Here is a 10,837-nt window from a genome sequence, read left to right as displayed (position 1 = left end):
CATATCATAAACTCAAAAATAATCAAATCTTTGATAGTTATAGCGGGGTTTACTTTTTTGGATTTTTTTTTTTTTTTACGTGAATTAACCTCTTAATTTACCAATGATATTGCAAAGATTTGTCATTCCCCTGTGTCAAATGAGTGTACAGTCACTAAAGACTGATGAACTGGTATTAGTTCATATTGTTATGTATTATTATTAGAATTGAGCCTCATTGAGACGAAGAGGACGGTGAGGTGTCCTGAATCTCTCTTTAAGAGTGAGACATGGGAAAGAGAAAATAGAAAGGGGAGGGAAAGTATGCCATGGGACAAGTGAGGGTGCATTTGATTGATAGAGTGACTGAAATAATGAGGGAGAGAGCGAGTGAGAGAAATAGACAGAATGAGAGACTAATGCAGAAAATTGGGGATAATTGAGTAGAAGAGCACTTGGGTGCGAGGAAAAGCAAGAGAGAGGGAGAGAGCAACTGGCAGACAGATGGTGAAGTGTGGAAGTACAACGAGGGGAAGGAGAACCGAGGAGAGATCAAGCAGCTAAGTAAGAGAGAGAGAGGCAGCGTATGACATGAGACCAAGGGAGAGAGGGAGAGAGGACTATACTGGGGCTTAAAGTAGGTGAAAGTGTGTCTTTGTGTGTGAGCGTGAATGAAAGAGAGAAAGGCTTCACAGCACAGTGCTCCGGTGGGCTTGTACCGACACACATTTGAAGACTCCAAGGCATGAAAATGTGATTTTGACAGAGAAAAGCAATTCTTTTTTTTATTTTTTATTTTTGCCACATCTGTGTTTTATCACTTGGATCTTTCTCACATTTTCTAATCCAGGTCCTTTTTTTTGTACTGTCTCTGTGGTTTATCAAGGAGGTCACTGCGGATACAATGAGGACCAACAGAGCCTGAAGAGCAGACCACAAGGTAGCTACTTTTTATCTGATTTTAATTGTTTTCCTTTCTCTTAATGAATGAATACATCTGAATAAGACTGGATTTTGTGTGTTTGACTGTAATCCAAAGTGGAAAAAAAGCACCAAATTGAGAGTAATAATAGAAACCATGTGATGTCTATAAACTGAATATGTGATTTTAAGTGAAGAACTGCAGAGGATGATGAAGTATCAGTAGCAGCCAGGTGCATGAAGGTGAAAGTCACAGTGTTTTTCCAGAGAGGAGTGGGCACTGCTGAATTTGTGGCAGACGGGGTGGCATGGGGAAGGAGTGGGTGTGGGGGGGTGGGGTCTACACATCCACTGAGGTCTGATTCACATGTTTTATGTAGGTGGCGAGGAAAAGCAAAGTGGGACAGAAAAAGGGAATTACAGAGATCACACCAGCCTTCAACGAAAACTCTTCATTAATTGCTCATATTACCATAAACCAGCTTTAAGACTGATTAGTTGGGGTTGCTGTACTTAGGATTTATTAACTATGGTACAGCTGCTGGAATGAAGGTTATACAGCAGTACATCAGCCAGAATAAAATATTGTCACGTTTCTGAATTAAAATGATGTGTTATAATCAACGTTTTTAGAAATATGTACATCAGCATAAAGTTTTTTTCATTCATGACTCCTTTGGTTTTGAAGGATTAGAATGAGGCTGTAATATCAGAACTGAAACCATTTATTGAGTATATAAGTATGGTTCATATCACTATTTCTGCTAACATGTATATCAATGCAAGGGAGCATATTTAAATTCCAACTGGTTCAGCATATACATTATTAAAATTCTCATGATAACGTTAGAGGTCGACCAATAGTGAAAGCAGTAGTTTGAGGGCAGGAAAAAGCAGATTGCTTATTATCATTCCCTAAAGAAAATGATACACTGTTGGAAGTTAACCATCTTTGATAAAGTCTTGAAAGGCACTGTTTTTTTTTTTTTTTTATCACACACATTATTATCTTGTGAAAGTACGATAAAACTGCAGAAGTGGAAATCAGGGGGAGAAAAAAACACCAGAAAAAAAGAGAAGTTGCTTTTCCAAACTTCTGTATCGAGCTAAGGATTAGAGCAGTTGAGTCACATCTGACTGAATCTCATCAGCGGTTGGGAATTACTGCTGTCACTCAAATCTTTACCTGTCTTAACACTATGAGCAGCCAAATCTACCCTATTTTAGGAACTTGACATTAACCATCAGCCACAATCAAAGCCAAGGTCTGCAGATGGTGATAGTTTCTAAAGTCTGACACCATTTAATAATGTTAGAATGATGCCAGGGTATAGTTTTATATAGAGGAAGTCTGCAACTTTGTGAAAAAAAAAAGATGCACAGTGAATTTAATTATATTCAAACCAATCTGCTAACTTCCAGACTCTCACCTACGCATTTTTATCGTCTAAATGTAAAAACCTACAGCAGCTGGCAGGAAAATTAGTCTGAGATTGTGTTTAACCACTAACTGAACACCTTCTGCCTATTGAAAAAAAGCAAAAAATATCCTTACCCAAAGTGGCCATGTGAAAGTGTTGAAAAACTGCAGTTCCTTAAATCACCACTAGAGGCTGGCTACAAAGTCCAGTAAGTCAAGTTGTGTTTAAGGACTTGCACTAACAAAGCTGTCAGAGGATTCTGTCATGAACTTTGCTGGTACTTCATTTAAGTAGAAAGCCTGTTCGCAAATATTAACATTAATTTGCATTTTAATATATGGTCTGTTAGCTAACCTGCTAATTAGGCCAGCTATTGTAAATATATGTGTTTTCACTGTACGCGAAGTTGGCGTTATCAAACACAACATGACATGTTAACACTTAATAAGATAGAGATAAAATTACTTGTATGCAACACAGTCAGACAATGTGTTTGGTGTTTTCAGTTAACTAACATTAGCTTGGCAGCCCTTACCCTTTGCTCTTCCAAACCTCCATTGTTTTATCCAGACATGGACACTTGTTTCCAAAGAGCCAACATGGTGATGATGATCTTGAGGCATCAAACCCACAAGTGTGGACATCATAGACACTTAATCCACTATTTATATGATATTGGGAATGATACTGTACATAACCATGTGCAGAAACATAAATTAGGTGATACTTAATTCTGTTGACCTGTTTACATGTGGATTTTTAGGTTTTAATGTGTAATTAAACTGCAAAAAGACACATTGAGGTGACATTCAAACTACAGGGTACATGCTGCCAGGTTTTCTGCAGGACACAGAGGAACAGTGGGCAGTGAAGGTGGAACTGTACTTCCCTCTGAATAAGGCTTTAGTAGTGAATCCAAGCTTATGGGCATTATTAAATCCCTTGTGACTAGTTAAGACGCTGTTTCATGCAGATTATTCCATGTTCTTTGTGAATTGTAATTGTGCATCGCAATCATTTGCTCCAACACAGTTACAAAGTAGATTGTATTGCGAATTTTCCCATCTGCAACAGAAATGGAAATCTTTAATCTAGATAATTAGGGCCAGGGAAGTCCAGGAGTTCGGAGTAAAAATATCAGTAGCTCTTCTTATATAAAGCCTACCTTTATGTAATACCTATATTCAAACCACCGAGACACTTACAGGACTGTGTTATATTTTAATGGATGAGTTCAAAGAAGAAAGGGTGTCAAAACGGAAAGGTGAGCAAAAATCAAACGAGCGCTCATCAACACCTACATTTCACACACTTCTTCTTTGCTCCTGTGTGTCAAAAAACATTACCTGCTTTCAGCATTTCTGGTGTGAGCTGGTGGAAAGGTGAAAACCCTCTGAGGATCACTCTCACACAGGCCTTGTTGAAAGGCTTTGGTAAAGTATTAGGACTGCTCATGTTGTGCACCAGTGGTCTGTTATCTTTTCATGCTATAGCTACAACATAATTGCCTTTGCACGGCCTCCTAAGACCTGCCTCACACGGTGTAATGCACAACAAGCAATACTGGCTTTAAAAGCATATTTTTCTATTGGAGAAGAGCACCCAGGGGATTTCATTTGGAAAGAGAAGGAAATAAACAAACTGGGCAATTTAGAGCAGAGTGGGCACACAAAGATTAATGGCTTCCTCACAAACACAGAACAATTGATCATAATAGAACAAAGAGCGCCGAGTGACGTTATCAATGCCAGAGGGGGACATAGTGATTAGGTGTGGGTAATGCCAGAAGAGGACGTGATTATGAAGCAATCAAGTGGAAAGCAAAAAAAATAAAGCTGTGAAATAGTAAACTGCCAGCGGAGACACATGATTCTGAAAATTTCCACCTCCACTGCCCACTTATTTCCACTTTATCCTGTCCTGCCTCACGCTGTTCTTTCCTGTCCAGTCCTGCGCTGTCCTCTACCAACTCTGCAGGGAGAGGAGTCGATAAAAGGCTTGGCCAGTGTAGCAGATGTGACAATGCTATATGGTCCACTAATTCTCTAGGGTTCACTATAGAGGGAGTGGAGGACAAAAGACAGACATGCTGAGAGAATATCCCCACTGACAGCTCACTGCTTTGGAGGATAACAACTAGGCTTTGTTAGCTGCTGCAAACCACTATTGTATCTATGAAGCAGAAATGCAAAATCCACAACAAAATGTTCCTTAAGTCATTCCCTAGGGAGTTTTAAACTAGGCTACAGCTGTGTGGAGAGATCACAAAACAATACATACGCAAAAGAAAAAACACACATGTGCACATTTCAATGCATTAACTGAAAACTCATTCATTAGCTTTTAATTCAAATAATGCAAAAAACAAAGAATTTCAAAAAAAAAAAAAAAATTCTACAAGGAACAATCTTCAAACATTAGATAAGTAATTTCATTTTGAGAAAATACATTTAACTTTGTCTTCATAAAATAAGCCGGCAAATATTAAGCTACATTTAACCAGTGATGCATTAAAACAAAATTGTGCATAATATTACAGCAAAGGAACACAACATTTACATTTTTTTTTTAGAGTGAGACAACTTTAACAAGATTTCAGTCTGAAGTCTTTCTTAAGTAACTGTTTTCATTTTCTTCTAATAAGCACAACTTGTATAAAGTTGACTTTTCTCACAGTTTTAAGGTCATTTATGATTTTTTAGTTGCGAGGACTTATTCTACTTTTATGAAATCTAGCCAAGCAAATTTTGTTTACCCCACTGGCAGATTACTTTTTGCTTAATACAAGAGAATTTACTTTTATTTAATTATATTTTGCTTTTTTCTCATAAGACTGTTTAGGCAACACATGCTTTATATAGACACCTCAGGCACCGGCATGAGAAGTGAGATCAAATATCCTTCAGCCTGTGATTTTATGTTTAAATAAGAATTATCATTGAGTATTAGTTTTAATGAGATTTTAATTGTTATTTGCAGAACTCACTGACAGAGTCTCATGGTTGTGCTCATTAAGATGGAGTGCGGGAGAAAAGCTGTTTCCCCTGACTCTGCAGGCTTTTCATTATTACGTACAGGGAGATTTCCCCCAGGGGAAAGATCTGGAGGTTTGCCGTAAGCCATGAAAAACAGAAACCAGCAAACTGCAACACATCCAGCGTTATGAAGAACTCAAACAGCTCCACTTTTATTGTCATTTTCGGACAGATTTTCAATGACTGGAAAAATACAGACAAATAAATCAAAGAGAGCAACATCCGGGTTTTGGTTCAACTGATCTCAGAAATGCTACTCTGATCGACATCTTTAAAATAGGGCAGTCACAGCCTAGAATATGCCCATCTATGTAATAACCTAATATTGGGAAAACAGAAGAATTATCATTACATAATGCGGTCCAAGTTGAGGCTTCCCCTTTTCTGATATAGTGTAATTGACTCACCTTATTAACCCTAATGTTTGCTGATGTAATCCAGTTTTTCAAGTGCTGAGCCGTCTTTTTTAAGCCAACAGGGTCAAATGTTCCTTTAAATACTTTGGCTCTGTTCAGGGCTGCAGTAGGGTAATGCAGGCCTGAGTAGTGTCTACAAGTGGAAAGAACACAATTTTCTATAAACTCCTTGGACTGAAATGCACATTTTATACCTTCACTGCTTTTGTAACCAACCTTTCAACCTCGGGGCACAGTTGATCAGAAGTAATCTGATCAAATTTCAGCTATCAGATAGTATTTATTTTGAGAATGAGTTGAAGGGAAAAGGAAAAGAAAACTTGGCTCATGCCTTCTGTGTGTGGAAATAAAATATCTACAGTTGATGTAATCCAGTAGAAATGCATGTGCATATTTTACTCATTTGAAGATTTGATCGTCATTAAAGCGTATGTCATGCTAGAGAGCCAATGAAACAAATGGAATGATTAAAGTTGTCATGTCATGAGTTGATTTACTCACACCGTCAACACATTCAGTGAGTAACAGGCAAGACATTATTGCACAGTAAATGCTGCCAGTTGTTTTCGAGCCACGTTTGGGCATAGAGTAGGGAAGTGATCACCGGAGACATCCTGGTATTTTAATGCCAGGTATTCATACATGAGATTTCTGTGATTCAGTCCGATTTTGAAGATCATTATTTTTTACTTCTGAAAAACTAAATTTTCATGATTTGCTCTAATTCGACAGGTGAAATCTGATTAGCAGCCGCCTGAAAAACTGTGCCCTGATTGGTCTCTAAACAGATAATGGTTGAAGGTTATTTCTGCTTCTTTCTATAAGTCTCCTCTACCATCACTGGTTAAGGATAAAGGCTCATCAGAACATAGTTTTGTGTAGAGTGTTGTAGTCATAATTACAGCGTGAAGTTGAAGTGAAAAATAAAGTGTCTATCTGTAGAACCAATTAAACTCCATTATATGGTGAAAGGCTGGACTGTAATGGAGTCTGACAGGCGTCGACATGGTCCTCACTTTGTCAGCCATGTCTAAAAGGGTTTATTAGTATCTTGTTGACTTTTGTCTCTCAGTGTTACCTTTTAAATCAGAGGACATGCAAGGTAAGTGAATGTGTCACCACTGGACAGTCTATTTGTGGCTGTTTAGCTGCAATAAAATCCATCTTTAAGCCTCCAATCTGTGCTCATGTCTGTGTGTGTAAGTACTTTGTTTGCGGTGTGCTTTCACTGTATTTGAGGAGGCCTGAGGTGTTTGGCCGTGAGCTCTGTGTTGACTAAGAAAAAAGAAAAGTTAAAGATGCCCTTGAAATATTTACTGTGTGCCAGGAATTTTATAGATGGTTGATTTCGTTACGTGTGTTGACCCTGCACCTGCGCTTTCCTTGTTCTTTTATTTTGTGAAACAGAAGACAACCTGCTCCACTGTTGCTTTGCAGTCTCTGCTTTGATGCTTTTTTGTCATTTCACATGAAAAGGAAGCTGCTGTAGTCGTAGTGTAAGGTGTAGAAGTTAAGTCATAAAATTCATTGATTTGAGGTTATTTATTAAAAATACATTCAATATCCCACATGGAAAATACTTTAAATATGCAAAAAATAAACTGTGTATTTTTAGTAAATTTCCTCAAATACATTATTTTATGAATTTATTTAAGTTCTAAACCTCACATTACTGTAGAACAGCAACAATCCATTGATTGATTCATTCATTTTTATTAACTATTGAAGGAATTTTAAAGATGTTTTAATTATCAATATGAATATTTTCTGTTCTAAACTCCTATATGATAGTAAACTTAATATCATTTTGGGTTTTTGGACACACTGATCAATAATTGTAATAATTTTCCGAGGTCTTTTAGTAGAAAATAATGGACAAACAATGATAATTATCACATACAGTCTTGCATGATTAAGTTATCTATGGAAAAGAAATGGGTCGAGGACATCTAGATTGTACAGTTAAGATTTTAAGAGGAAAAGTGAAGTGTCATAGACTGATGTTTGATCAATAAGTTGTGTTTCAGTACTGTAGAATAAATAAACACGCGGGGCTGGGAGGCGGTTAAAATGAGGTCAAGCCAAAATCAGGGCAAGAAATCCTTATTTGAGGTGATTTCGATTGGATACTATAACAGATAAGGTTTAGCTACAGTATCAAACTATGTTTACAGGAAGGGGATGTCTCAACAATAATGCACGGGATGTTCACTCCTAAATCTGTGCTGCATTGAGGTCTCCTAGCCCAACCAGCCAAGTTTAGCCTAAGCGAGGCCCTGAGCGCACACTCCACCTGACCCAATTATATCCAGTCTGAGGGGAAAGATAGCCCACTTTGATCTACAGAAGACCTGCAGCCAAGCTCAGCCTGACTGGTGTGGTGCTTTTGCCGCTTTCTGCGAGACATTTTTCCAGGGCAGATGTTTGTGAGCGCTCCTTAAACCATTAAACTACAGAGTGTGTGTAAAATTGAACAGTTACTGTGTATGTGCATGTACATCATTATGATAGAGACAATCAAGCTGTATTACATGTTTATGGTAAAATGGAGAGGTTGGAGTAATTATAGTCATCATCCACTATATTACTGATTAGAAGACTTACTGATTTTTGTATGAACAGTAATTTGATTAGCATCCAGTATAGACATAATTAAAAAGGTTTGTGTTGAATAGAATGATTTCTTCCACTCTGCCAAAGAAAATAATTGAATATTTGTTGATATCTGTCTGTAAAATTAGTCCAGGATGCCTTAATTGTCAATTAGGCACTTGCAGTTCAATCGATTTTATCAAACATATTCAGTTACTGAGTGAAAATGCAAAACCTTCTCATTGTAACTGGAATCCAGACAAATCTAAAATGTATGTCTGCGTAGTTAATATTTATTAAAACCTGAGGCTGTTATCCTCTGTCAATGAATCTACAGGCAGCAATCAAAGGAGGGAAAAAAACAGAAAACAGACACCCTCCTCCTGCAGCTTTCTCATCCCTGTCTAAAGTCTAGAGTCTAGACTGTATGAAGACAGATGCTGCCATGTTGCTTTTGTGACATGCTGGTACTAGGGAACACTAGCCTTCAGGGCTTTCTAGCAAAATGCTGGAAGAGGTCAAGTAATGCAGTGTAATAGGTGTATATAGAGTAGAAATTTGGTGGTAATGAACGAGTTGTACATAGGATCATGCCAAAAGGGAAACAGTTTTGTTCTTAGATATGATAATTTCCATAACCACTAAGAGTGGGTTGGAACATACCCAGCTACCACTGGGCAAAGGCTGGGTGTCACAGGTCATTTCATCAAAGGGCCATCATTCAGAGACAAACAACTTTTCACACTCACAATTTAGAGTGAGCAATTAATGACTATGGCAGTGCAAGAACAGAATCAAATCAAATTTTATTTATATAGCGCCAAATCATAACAAAAGTTATCTCATGTCGCTTTACATATAGAGTTGGTCAAAACCAGACTCTTAAGCCAATTTACAGAAACCCAACAGAATCCTCCAGGAGCAAACACTTGTGACTGGTGACAGTGGTGAGGAAAAACTTCCCTTTAACAGCAGAAACCTCGAGCAGACCCAGACTCCTGGAGGATGGCCGTCTGCCTTGACCAGTTGGGGTTAAAGAGAGAGAGTAAAGGAGGAGGAAAGAGAGAGCGATAGAGATAGAGAGAGACTCGGGGAGAAGGGGGGAAGTAGGGGAGACACATGGATGCAGTTGATGCACAGATAACTGAACTAGAACTGACAAAAGTAGATCAGCTGGTGTTAGTATAATTACTAGAAACCAGAACAAAGGTCCATGACTGTTAATAATACTACTACAAATACAAGTACTAACAGTGGATATACTACTACTACTACAGTTAGTACAAATAATAGAAACCTCTATCATCTATGGAACTATATAATAAACACTATCATAACTAAATGGATAAGTGAGTGATGATGATAATGAAGGCAGGAGAGAGGCAGGACCACAGCAGCAGGTCCAGAGATGATCCTGGGAAAACCTTTGATGATCCTGGGAAAGCCTGTGTGGCGATAAAAGAAGCCAGAAGAAGAACAGAAGAAGCCAGAGAACCCAGAGAGGACCCAGAAATAGAAAATGCAAGTTCTGTTTGAACCCAGGACCTTCTTGCAGTGAGGTGACAGTTCTAACTACTGCACCACTGTGCCGCTCATTATTTTTATTTTCTGTTTTCTTTGGTCGTCTGTAGGTTTAGGTGACAAAATACTAGGTTAGATTTAGGAAAACATCACAATTTAGGATAGATTGGACCCTTTTGCATTGTCAAACTGAAAACATTTGTGCTAGAAAGTCCTGTGCAACAGAGACTGATCTGACAAAGTCTTGATTAGTTATAGTTAAAATTAGTTATTACAGTGACTAGTTTTGATCTCGCGGAAAAAGATCTGTGATTGATTAAAATCTTCCATCACTGGCTTGATTTCCTACTTCCTGAAAACAGAGCCAAGAGGAAGTGCAGAAGTTTTGTTTCCTCTCTGATATACAAAAGGAATTCTGGGATTGCCCTTGTTTACTGCAGCTTTTAGGCTGGATGGAAATGAGCACATGTGCTTTGGGGGATCATAACCTAAGTTTGCCCTTTTTCTTTAAACTGTTAGATCACAGCTCCACCCACAGACCTGATGGCCACTCATGCACTATTCATATGCCCTCTCCCTTCAGTTCAGTGACTCATCTGGTGTCGGAGTAGGTCTAGATTGTTCTTGATGGTTCTTCGTCACTTGTGGTGTGAAAGAGGCTGAAGGGTGGAGACCCAGTGAAAGAGAGGGATATAGAGGACAGGACTTGGCCGCTCTACTTTTGCAGGACGTAAAAGTGGGACAATCTGTTCCTTGGATGATCTCCAATTCTACTTTCCGGGGACTGATACACTGAAAATATATCTATACACATGCTCTGTCCTACATAGGGAAGGAGGGAGGGACGGAGCGAGAAAGTGAGAGAAAGAAATTGACAAAAAGAGAAAATATGAGTTGAAGTGACTCTCCACTAAACCTTTACTGTACATTATGCAGGGAATGTGCTTAGGAA

The 10,837-nt window shown here is 38.4% G+C and overlaps 1 protein-coding gene across 1 annotated transcript in view; it reads left to right on the top strand.

Annotated features, from left to right (window-relative positions):
• Positions 1-468: 468 nt before the first annotated feature.
• The window catches only part of LOC115410296 (SH3 and multiple ankyrin repeat domains protein 1-like), a 62,219-nt gene continuing 51,850 nt past the window's right edge, over positions 469-10,837 (top strand). The window contains 2 exon segments of the mRNA XM_030121893.1: positions 469-543; positions 866-919. The gene's annotated coding sequence lies outside the window, so the exon portion shown is untranslated.

This window comes from Sphaeramia orbicularis, chromosome 19, assembly GCF_902148855.1.
Source record: "Sphaeramia orbicularis chromosome 19, fSphaOr1.1, whole genome shotgun sequence".
Taxonomy (NCBI): domain Eukaryota; kingdom Metazoa; phylum Chordata; class Actinopteri; order Kurtiformes; family Apogonidae; genus Sphaeramia; species Sphaeramia orbicularis.
Note: the sequence above shows the minus strand (reverse complement) of the source record. Positions and strands in the feature narration are given on the sequence as shown.